The sequence below is a fragment of the Molossus molossus genome, unplaced genomic scaffold (assembly GCF_014108415.1).
Source record: "Molossus molossus isolate mMolMol1 unplaced genomic scaffold, mMolMol1.p scaffold_m16_p_6, whole genome shotgun sequence".
Lineage (NCBI taxonomy): Eukaryota > Metazoa > Chordata > Mammalia > Chiroptera > Molossidae > Molossus > Molossus molossus.
The window spans coordinates 81,417,240-81,429,492 of NW_023425399.1; the positions used below are offsets into that span (position 1 = coordinate 81,417,240).

The 12,253-nt window shown below is 34.1% G+C and overlaps 1 non-coding gene across 1 annotated transcript; it reads left to right on the forward strand.

Annotated features, from left to right (window-relative positions):
* The first annotated feature begins 503 nt into the window (after positions 1–503).
* Positions 504–661, forward strand: LOC118619498. Its single transcript, XR_004957265.1, has one exon. It is a non-coding gene; the product is annotated as a U1 spliceosomal RNA (small nuclear RNA).
* Positions 662–12,253: the final 11,592 nt, after the last annotated feature.

Consider the following 12,253-nt stretch of genomic DNA (forward strand, 5'->3'; position numbering starts at 1 on the left):
AACTAAGAATATAAAGAAAGTTTCTCAATCTGATAAAGGGTATCGAAAAAATCCCAAAGTTAACATACTCATTGAGAAAATACTGATTGCTTTATTCCTAGGATTAGGAATAAGGCAAATATGTCTACTCTCCCCAGATAACACTCTACTGGAGCTTCTAGTTGGTGCAATAAATAAATAAAAATAACACCTGCAGTAATGTCAACAGTAACATTTTTAAATAAAAATACATAAATGTCATTCAGATGGGAAATGAAATAAACTCCTATATACAGAGAAAATAATTCTTTACATAAAAAAAAAATCATGTGGAATCTACAGAAGTGCTATTGGAACTAGTGAGTTTAAGAAGGTTGGAAGAAGATACAAGACAAAAAAACAAAAATGAACTTTATTTGTTAACTACAAACAATTGGACATGGAAATAAAGCAAATCATCCATAATAGCAACAAAACCCATGAAATAGAGATGAATTGATAGAAGCTGTGTAATGTTGTACAAAAAACCAGAATCCTACTTACCATGATCATGAAGGTGGTGTCCCCAGGGCCAGTTTACCCATTGCACATCACATGTGCTGACCCCTGCGATTTCCCCAAATGTGGGAAACTCAGCTGCGTAATCTGTGGTAATGGGGGACTGCATTCACACTCTCCCTTATTTTCCTCAGGTGACAAATGTCAGATTATGTAGTTTTCTTTTGTTGTGGGTAGGATGCTAAGTTTGTAACAACAACAACAAAAAAGTAATACTAAACAAATAAATAAATAAATACTATAATCAGTGCTGAGAGAAATTAAAGAAGTCCTAAACAGAGAGATCCTCTATGCAAATGATTCAGGAGAAAACATAGAAGAAAATTTTTGAGACTTTGAGTTAAGGAAAAGATTTTTTGCATATGACACTAAAAAAGTGATCAATCAAAAAAAATTTAGAAACTGGATTTCATCAACCTTACCTTCTACTCTTTATAAGATTCTGATAAATAACAAGAAGACTAGTAGTCATGGGCTGGAGGAAATTTACATGATAAAGTGCTTGTGTCCGGAATATAAACTATACGAATATCTATGCAAATTTTGTGTATGTATGTAATATTTTATACTGCGTTTCAGAACAAATTTTGATACATTAGTTTGAATATACATGTACACATTTATATATACATATGTGTACTTATACATGCCATATTTTATACTAAACTAATGAAACAGTTTTAATTTGTTGTCTATTGGCATGTAACCTATACGTGAATATTTTGTAACTGCATGGCAAGCTCTGGAACGTGTAATTGGTTAGGAGGCATAAAAGAGGTAAGTGTGAATTGATACATGTGGACTTGGTCAATGCAAATTTTGCAAGCTGTACATACATTTTGTAGAACTAATGAGTTTTGAAAACCATTTCCAAGTCTGTTTATGTCTCAGGTGGAAATCTAAATAGGATCTTACAGAAACTGGATTAAAGAATTTAGCTCTTGTCAAATATTGCTGGTCTCGGCTTTTTAATTTTTCTTCCCCTCTTGCCTTTAATACATGCTTAGCTTTAGTAGGCCAAGAGTAGAACTCACTAGCTAATTTTTTTTTTTTTTTTCTATTGTGCAAAGGGATTCTTTAATGCTTACATGGTCATTTGAGTTTTGCTGTAGAATGCTGTGCGTTGCAGTTTTGCTTTGAAATGAATAATCTTTTTTGTTTGTTTCAAGATAAACAATTTTCTGCAGTGTTTTTGTTGCACATTGTTAGAAATCATTCTATTGCTCAGATATAGAAGGGGATTTTAAAAAAATGACTGCTGCGAACAACTAGCTGTTTGATCAGCAATGCTTTTTTTTTTTTCCCTTTCTTTCCTCCCTTTTGTATTGGTCTTAGTCCCTGTCTGGTCTCTATGACACATCAGGATATGACTAGCTGGTACCACTCACAGTGAAAGCAATTTAATCTTTGTTAGAAAAGTACCCTGTTTTTCAGAAGTCACATAAACATCTTAGGAAGAATGGTTGATTAAATTGTTTTTGCCAGCAGTTATACTTATCTGACCACGTACTTCCTTTGTGTAGAATTCAGAATTTTTTTTTTTCCCTTTCACTTTAGAGTGTATAATCAAGATCAATTTCTCCCTGTATGTGCATACTTTGTTCTTTGAGCATTTTCCACAGAAAGAGTGAATTTCAGTTGTTCTGGACTTATCTTTCAGTAGGAAAACGTAGTTATTGTTCAGCATTTTAAGAAGCAGAGATAATACCCGAGCTTTAAACTTCCCTTTGGAGCTTTGTCTTCTGGCCAGTGAATAAAATGATCATATTTCATAAATGGCATTTCATCTCACTGTCGGCATCATTTCTGTGTACATATTAAAACTGGCTGAAGGATTTGGTAAGAGATTGATATGAACTAGCTAAAAAATGATGTAATCCTCTGCTAAGAGCCTGGTCTAATTTACTCTACTTTTTCCTGTAACTTGAGAGAAAACTGATAATAGATGGTTTCTAAGACTGGTTTTAAAGATGATTAAGGAGAACAATGGGTGTTCTCCAAATACAAAGCAGAGGTAGAAGTAGAGGTATACAAAATATTTCATATTTTAATGAAAGGTTAAAGCAGGAAAAAGATAAAATAACTTTTTATTATTACAAATATTTTGTGAAAATAGGTGCATTTTAGTTAATCTATATGAATGAATAATTTGGAAAAAAGTATCCTTCTCTGATTAAGTGTTAAGCACTTATATGAATTTACAGATATTTTGTGTATAATTTCATAGAACTCATAAATTAAATTTATGTATTTGTGCTTAGAGATAGTTCAGCAAAATATAATAATATTTTAAATATACAAAAGCTTGAGCACTGAAGATGAGATGCTAACTTATTTAAAAATCAAAGGTTAAGTCCTGGCTGGTTTGGCTCAGTAGTTAAGAGTGATGGCCCACAGACCAAAGTGTTTTGGATTTGATTCCGTATGTACCTGGGTTTAGTCCTGGTGGCTCTGGTGGCCCTGATGGCCTTGGTTGGGGTCATGCATGAGGCAACCAATCCATGTCTTTCTCACACTGATGTTTCTCTCTCTCTCTCTCCCCATCCCTCCCTTCCACTCTATCTAAAAATCAACGAACAATTATCCTTGGTTGAGGATTAAATAACAAATAAATAAAAACCAAAGGTAAAATAAATCTGCTACATATACTATTTAGATATGAAGAACATTTCAAATAGTTTTATACTATTTAAATTACTGACTAATAAAGGAAATAAAATAAGAAAAAATGCATCATTATGAAAAATTCCAGAGTTTTTTGTTGTTGGTTGATACTACTGAAAAGGATTAGGAAAAAAAATGGATAACACTTTGGTATAGGGGCCTTTGAAAGAAGCATGATTGATTTACAATTGATATGCTGATCATTTAAAAGAATTTAAATGCCCTGGCCAGTTTTGCTCAGTGGTTAGAGTGTTGGCCCATGGACCAGAGAGTCCTGGGTTGGGTTCCCGCTAAGGGCACGTACCTCAGTTGCAGTTTGTCCCAAGCCCCGGTTGGGGTCGTGTGGGTGACAACCAGTTGATGTGTCTCTCTCACATCGATGATTCTCTCTCTCTCTTCCTCCCTCTCTCCCTCCTGCTCTATCTGAAGATAAATGCAAAAATGTCCTTGGGTAAGGATAAAGAAAAAAAAATTTAAAAAAAGAATTTAAACATTTATAATGACAATATTTGTGACACATGTGTGCAAAGATGTCACTCCATTTTCTGTTTTATGTTCAATATGCTTAATGTTCTATGTTCAATATGCTTTCTCCTATGTATAAAACAGTCATCTTTAAATACATATTTGATTCAATGCTGCCATAATAACATTTCACCCAAAACATTTTTTCTCATGATGACAAAAGAATACATTCTGGTTGTAGTCAAAGGAATATTTCTTTGCCTTGTGCAGATGTCTATAATATTCCTCTAGATAAATGTTTCCTGTCAAGATGGCAATTTTGTGTTCCTTTTGTGAACACAAATAAATCAGATTTTACTTCTCTGGAACTGTGTGAGGAGATTATTTCTGCACTTCTCCCACCTCATATTCCCCACCAATTATTTTTGATATCTTAACTATGTTTTTGCACACTTTCTTTTTCATGCATACTTCCTTATAAATCCAGCTTCCGCCCACTCCTGTCCATTACTGGGTTAGTATTTGTTTCAATCATCTACATTCATGAAGCACCAGCCATTTCTACTCAATACGTTGTTGCTTCTCAAACAATAAGAATGCTACAGGTTTTTATTAGCTGTAGCTAAAAATTAGCTCTAATTCATTAATTTCATCAGCCACAGCTCATATAGCTAATTTACAAGAAGCCTCATGAGACAACAATATTATTTTTTCATTTACAATACTCGTAGGCAAAATCATGTTTTCTGTCTGTAATGTTAGTAGATGAAGCAGAGCTTACAGAAGTGTTTTGAACCCTATAGAAGAAAGAGAAGAATCATATATCATCACACTTTCAACCTTATCCTCTTTTTACCAAATGCCTACTTGTTGTTTAGGTTTTGTCACTTTATTTTTGGTAATTCTTCAGGAAGTTCAGACACAAAGCAAGGAGGGATATTAAAAAATACTGGGACAGCCCTGGTTAGTTTGGCTCAGCGGTTAGAGTATCGGCCTGAGGTCCTGAGAGACCTGGGTTCGGTTCCCGATAAGGGCACGTACCTCGGTTACAGTTTGTCCCCGGCCCTGTTTGGGTTGTGCAGGTGGCAGCCACTCGATGTGTCCCTTTCACATTGATGTTTCTCTCTCTCTTCCTCTCTTTCCCTCCCACTCTGTCTGAACAAAAAATGGAAAAATGTCCTCGGGTGAGGATAAAAAAAAAATACTAGTACCGTGATTCTCTTCCCTCTGATTAAGAATAAATAGTACATAATCTGTTACACATTTGTGTGAATGGGGATCACTGAAAGACTGTAGTAAAGAATTTCTCATTGTGCCCAACCAGTGTGGCTCAGTGGTTGAGCATTGACCCATGCACCAAGAGGTCACCAGTTTGATTCCTGGTCAGAGCACATGTCCAGGTTGTGGGCCTGATCCCCCAGTGAGGGGCATGCAGGAGGCAGCCAATTGATGTTCTTGTTTATCGATCTTTCTATCTCTCTCTCCCTCTCCCTTCCTGTCTCTCTCTCAAATCAATAAGGAAAAAAACATTAAAAAAATTCTCATTGTAACCAATTTAACAAAGTCTATTACTGGGGGCTATGGTATAAATTTAGCGTATTACAGAATAAACCACTTCTAATAATATTCATTAGATTGGGGATTTTTAGACAATACATGAAACTGTTTCACTAATGTGTATCTGAGAGATAAATAATAGCAAGTCTTTTATCTTAGGGTAATTATGATTTTCGTTATCAATTATTATTTAAAAATTTTAAAGGACATCTATTTTTGTCAACTAAACTCTTGTATTTTGAGATAATTGTAACTTTACATGCAGTTGTAGGAAATAAGACAGAGATATTGTATATCCTTTACCCAATTAACTCTAATGGTAATATCTTGCAAAACTTAAGTACGATACCATAACCAGATATTGGCATTCATGCGGTCAAGATAAACAATATTTCTATCACTACAGAGATCCCTCTTGTTGCTCTTTTATAGCCAAAATCACCCCCTAGACTTACCCATTGGCAATCGTTATTCTGTTCTGCAGTTCTATACATTTTCAATTCCAAAAATTTTAATTCAGATTTTTTAAGCTAAAAACAACACCAGTTAACATATTTCTTCAAGTTCCACACCCTTGCTTCTTGCAATCGCCAGTGTACCTTCTGTATGTATGAGCCTGTGTTATTTTCCTAGTGTCCACATATTTAGAGAGATCATTTGGTATTTTTCTTTATCTGACTTATTTTACTTTGTATAATGCTCTCTAGGTCCACCCATGTCACAAATAGCGAAATTTTACTTTTCATGACTGAATAATATTCTATAATATATCACAATTCTTTTAAAATGACAAATACATAAACTGCTACATTGTGAGATAACTTCTAGGATGGCTTGTTTTTGTTTTTGTTTTCTTTCACTCACTGTAATTCTTTGAAGATTTATCCAGGTTGTTGCATTGACATAAGTTTTCACTTTTCTGGGATAAAAGAGTGTAATTACTGACTCATATGATAGTTGCATACTTAATTTTTAAGCAATTGCCAAACTGTTCTTTAGAGTGACTGTATCATTTTACATCACCACTAGAGATGTATGGGCAATGTACTTTTTATTCACCCTCACCAATATTTGGTGTTTTCATGGTTGTATACTTTAACCAGCCTGATAAATACAGGTAGGAGCAAATGTAGGTTTACAGTTGTGAGCACATGAAGCACAGAGTTTATTCTTGTATTATTATATATTAGTTATTGTATTATTTTTCACACAAACAACTGTAGACCTACTTTTGCCACACTCTGTATATAGATATACCTCATTGTGGTTTTAATGTGCATTTCTCTGATGGCCAGTGATGTTAATAACTTTTTATGTGCTTATTTGCCTTTGGTATATCCTCTTCAGTGAAATGTCTCTTCATTACTTTTGTCCTTTATCTAATTGGATTGTTAATTTTTTTTCATTGAGTTTTGAGAGTTCTTTATATGTTCTAGTTCTATGGAAGGTATGTGGTTTGCAAGTATTTTCTCCCACTCTGTAGTTAGTCTTCTCATCTGCTCTACAGGGTCTTTTGTGGAACACAATATTTTAATTTTGATGAAGTCTAATTTATCTTTTTTTTGGGATAAATATTTGGTGTTAAGTCTAAGAATGCCTAGCTTAGATTGCAGTGGTATTCGACTACTCTTTCTCTAAACATTTATAGCTTTTTGAGTTAACATGTTGTGTTAGCTTTTGTATGAGATCAAGGTTCACTTCTTTTATCTAAGGAAGTATAAATGTCTTAATATCATTTGTTAAAAATGTTATCCTTTTATGAATTAAATTTTTACTTTAGTTAAAATGCATTTGGGTATGTTTATATGAGTCTTATTTCTAGGTTCTCTATTCTGTTCTATTGATTTATGTCTGTCCTTCATCAATACTACATAGTCTTGAATAGTGTAGCTATATAATAAGTCTGAAAATTAGGTATATTCTTTCCTTAGTATTCTTTTTCAAAATTGTTTCAGCTATTCTAGTTTATTTACCTTCCAACATATATTTTAGAAAATCTTGTCTATATTCAAAAAGAATATTTGTGGGATTTTGATAGAAATTTTGTGAAATGTGTATATCAATTTGTGGAGAATTGGCATCTTTACTTTGTTGCCTTCCAGTCTTTAAAAACACAGTGTGTTTCTCCATTTATTTAGGTCACCTTTGGTTTATTTCATCAATATTTGTCATTTTTAGCATATAAGTCCTGTATGTGTTTTGTTAAATTTACACGTATTTCTCTCTCTTTTTACAGATTATAGATGGCATTGTACTAAGAAAAAAATTTTAAATTGATTTTTAGAGAGGAAGGGAGAGGGAGAGAAAGATAGAAACATCAATGAGCTGCTGGTGTGTCTCAATGGTTGAGTGTTGACCCATGCACCAAGTGGCTGCCAGTTCAAATGTTCCCTGTCAGGGCACATACTCGGGCTGTGGCCCAAATCCCTAGTAGGAGGCATGCAGGAGGCGGCCAATCAATGTTCTCTCTCATTGATGTTTCTTTTTTTTTTTTTTCTTTATTGATTTTTAGATTTTTTGCTCTTTAGATTCCACATATAAGTGAAATAATATGGTATTTGTCTTTCTTGGTCAGACTTCTTTCACTTAACATAATGCCCTCTAGGTCCATCCATTTTGTTGCAAATGGTAAAGCATCATTCTTTTTTATAGCCTCGTAATATTCTACAATATATGTACCACATCGCCCGGCTGGTGTGGCTCAGTGGATTGAGTGTCCTCCCATGGACTATGAGGTCCCAGTTTGATTCCCAGCCAGGGCACCTGCCTGGGTTGCAGGCTTGATCCCCAGAAGGGGACATGCAGGAAGCAACCGATCGATGTTTCTATCTCTCTCTCCCTTCCTCTCTATCTGAAAACTCAATAAAAACATATTATGTACCACATCTTTTTATTTGTTTTCATTGAATTTATTTTTGTACCATTGTTAATAAATTTTATAGTTTTCAGGTGTACAAATCTATAATACATCATCTGTATATTGTATTGTTTGTTCACCACCCCAAGCCAAGTCTTCCATCACCATTTATCTCCCATTTATCTTCTTCTACCTCCCCCTCACCTGCTGTTCTCTATTTATGAGTCTGTTTCTGTTTTGTTTGTTAGTTTATTTTGTTCATTAGATTCCACATATAAGTGAAATCATATGGTACTTGTCTTTCTCTGACTGGCTTATTTCACTTAGCATAATGCTCTTCAGGTCCGTTTGTGCTGTTGCAAAGGGTAAGATTTCCTTCTTTTTTACTGTGTGGCATCTTTTTTATCCACTTGTCTATTTATGGGCACTTGGGTTGCTTCCATATCTTGGCTACTGTAAATAATGCTACAATGAACATAAGGGTGCATATATCTTTTCAAATTTGCATTTTGGATTTTTTCAGAAATATACCCAGAAGTGGAATTGCTGGGCCATAGGTAGTTCTATTTTTAATTTTTTTGAGAAACCTCAATACTAATTTCCACAGTATCTGCACCAATCTGCATTTCTAATAATAGTGCATGAGTATTTCCTTTTCTCCATATCCTCACCAACACTTGTTTATTGATTTATTGATGACAGTCATTCTGACAGGTGTGAGGTGATATCTCACTGTTTTTTTGATTTGTGTTTCTCTTATGATTAGTGACATTGAGCATCTTTTCATGTCTATTCACTATCTTGTCCTCTTTGAAAAAATGACTGTTCATGTCGTATGCCCATTTAAAAAATATTTTAGAAATCCATATATCTTTTATTTACTTTTAAAACTTGCCTTATTACAAATCTTCTATTACTATGTTTAATAAGATTAGTGAGAGTAAAATATCTTTGAAGTATCCCTAGTCTAAGGGAGAAAACATTTAGTCTTTCTTCTTTTAACATTTGGTAGTATTCTACAATGAGGCCATCTAGGCTTGGAGAATTCTTTTTCTAAAAGTTTTAAATTATAAAGTCAATTTCCCTAATAGTTACTGATCCACTCAAATCATCTCTTCATATTAGGTGAGTTTTGGTTGCTGTGTTTTTGAGAAATTTATCTATTTCATCTAAGCTTTCCAATTTATGTGTGCAAAATTATCTATGGTATTGCTTATTTACTTTTTGATGTTTGCAGAGACTATAATTATAATCCTGGTTCCTGCTAGTGGTAATTATTTGAGATCTTCCTTTGAGATTTTGTTGGTTCCTGGAATGACAAGTGATTTTCTATTAAAATCTGAATATTTGGGGTAATATGTAATTAGATTCTTGATGTACTTTAAATATTTCTGATTCTTCTCTAGTTCCACTCTTGAACAGGAAGATGTCCAGATCGGGGGAGGGTGTCATCTCATTATATCCAGGTTTGGATTCCCCACTTGGTCTTTTTGACACCAGAGATAAGGGGGTTCTCCCTGTTAGTACTGGAAGGATGTGGGAGGACTGGTTCCCCACTGGGCCACTGATGCTACCACCTTGACTGAGAGGGGTTGGAGTGCCTTGTTATTGCTCCCCACTGGCCTCCATTGACACCCTTGGGGGTGTGGCCTCATTTCCACTGAGCAATGGTAAATGTTCTGACTTTTTACTGACTATTAGAGGGCATCAAATATATGAAAATGAAATAATCATGAAACCTAATCATGTTTCAGAAAAGAATGAAATAATATGATTTTCAAAACAAAGTTTAATAAAGGATTCAACTGCACACTAAACTAACCTAATTGGATAAGATGATTTAGAATAATGAAGAAAGAATTAAAAAAAAAAAAAAAAAGATTCAAAAGAAAGATCAAGAGATGGGCAGTGCATTTAATATCATTTCCATGGGGGAGAGGTAAAAAAATAATACTAATTATAATTTAAAAGTTTAGAGTTTAAAGAAAACTTGAAAATTTAGACTTAGAATTTACAAAGAACTATGCAAACATAACTTTAAACATCTGTAAAATTGTTCTGAATTTTAAAATTCTCCAAAAAATAAGACAAGAAACATATAAGACATAAAAGAAGGGAATTAAATTCTTAATATAATCATAACAATATGATTTTCAACTTAGAAACTTCCATAGAATTAAATCCAAAAATAATTTGATTATTAAGACAGTTCAGTTAAGTGGCCACTTTCAAAATACACAGAAATTTTTATATTATTTATATAATGATGGCAACAATGACACAAATTATTTAGCTTTTACTGTGTGTCAGGACTTTTAGAAGAAGTACTTTACATAGATTATCTCACAGCAGCATTATGAGCCTGTTATTATTCCCACTTAACAGATGAGAAAATGGAGGCATAGAGAGAGTAAATAATATGAACCAAGTCACACAGCTGAATAAAAAGTACACAACTGTAAACAACAAGTTTTTCTCCTAAAAACATTAAAATCCACCAAGATTCTAATTTATAGTAACACAAGAATATGTCTTATTGGAAACATAGCATTATTCACAGAAATGTGGAATTGAGAAGAGGGACAGACTTGTTGATCAGGCTCCCTAGGAAAGGTCATCAATGCTTTGTTTTTGCCCTATGAATCTTCATTCACAACATCTGGGAAGTAGAGTAGATTGGTCTGGTTTGATCCACATGTTCTGGGTTGGTGGTGAGAGTAGGAGGCAGGTTCGAAGTTGGTTGATTGAAAGTCTCACTACAACTACATACAGTTGGATAAGCAGAGTGCTGCTAAGGTAAGGGTATAAACAGACAAAATTCCATGCACATTGTTCTCTGGCGGGAAAGACTAGAAGAGTTGGGCAATAGCAAGGGGTATAAATTCACTCCCCCAATAATGAATGGATTGATTTGCTGCTGAAATCTGAACACATTATCAGCTTTAAAGATTACTTGAAGGCACATTGAAGAGTCTTATGTTGGTAACTCTCTATCTAGGGTACATTATAAGTGGCTTTTACTCTTACATCTTGAATCAAATCAGAGAGATGATGCTGAATAAAAGTATGCTGCAGAAAGTTTGAGGGATCCAAATATTGGTTTTCACTTGGTCAAACAAGGAACTTTTGAAAGTATATTTATTACAGCAACATCAGTCATTGCGTAGAAGAATAGTCATAAAAAGAATCGAATGCCTAATTAAATCATTGTTAGATTAGTGTAAGTTGTTTAATAGTGTTAAGAACAACTATTGTAGACAAAGGAGAGAATTCTGGACAACAAAATTACTAGAACACTTAATTACGCATGGTAGAATATTGCCAAATAAAGTTAAAAGGACAAAGTTGTACCTATTTAAAAGAAAGACTAGCCTTGGTGTTCTATAGGGGGTCGATATGACCACTTTTTGATGGTGGTCCTAGGGAGTGAATTTCAACTGTGAATAAATACATAGAATCATCTGTGGGATTTTTTAAAAATTACAGTGCTTAGATTATAATCTAGAAAAATTATTTCAGACATTTTGGTGGTGGACCCATACATTCCCCAAGTGATTCTAAGATATAGCAATCTAATATGCATGAACCTGAAGTTATGGTCCTTAAAAGTCCACCAAAATCAAGCTCAGGAAAATGTACAGAGATTGACCACATCTGAAGTCTTGCTTGGTTATTCACATGGCCACAAGAATTGTACCCTCTGAAAAAGGTGCAGGGACAACCTGCCTCATGGCCTTGCTGCAGTGGTTGATAGCCCTGGGGGTCTATATTCCAATCGGATGACCACTAAAATAAGCTAAATAAAGGAAATTTACAGATTAACTAAAGGATTCTCTGATAAACTGGTAGCTAAAATACTGATATAAGCCCATATGGGTCTAGGCATTGCATCAGTTCATTGGAAAGCTAGTTAATATACTTTTAGCACCGTGGAAGATATCCTGGGGCAAATTTCAGTTCATTGTTTGTTATAGTGCTATGCTAACTGTCCTGGATTGAACAGCAGACCTGATTTATTGTCCATCTCTAGCTAGCCTATAGATCTCACTCCACCATGTGCTTTGAATCAATTCTGATCACAGGAGGACTTAAAACAATCAAGAGAACATACAAACTTTAGATCAATATACCAAGGACTTACAAGCAGTCAAAAAATTTGAAACTACAGATATT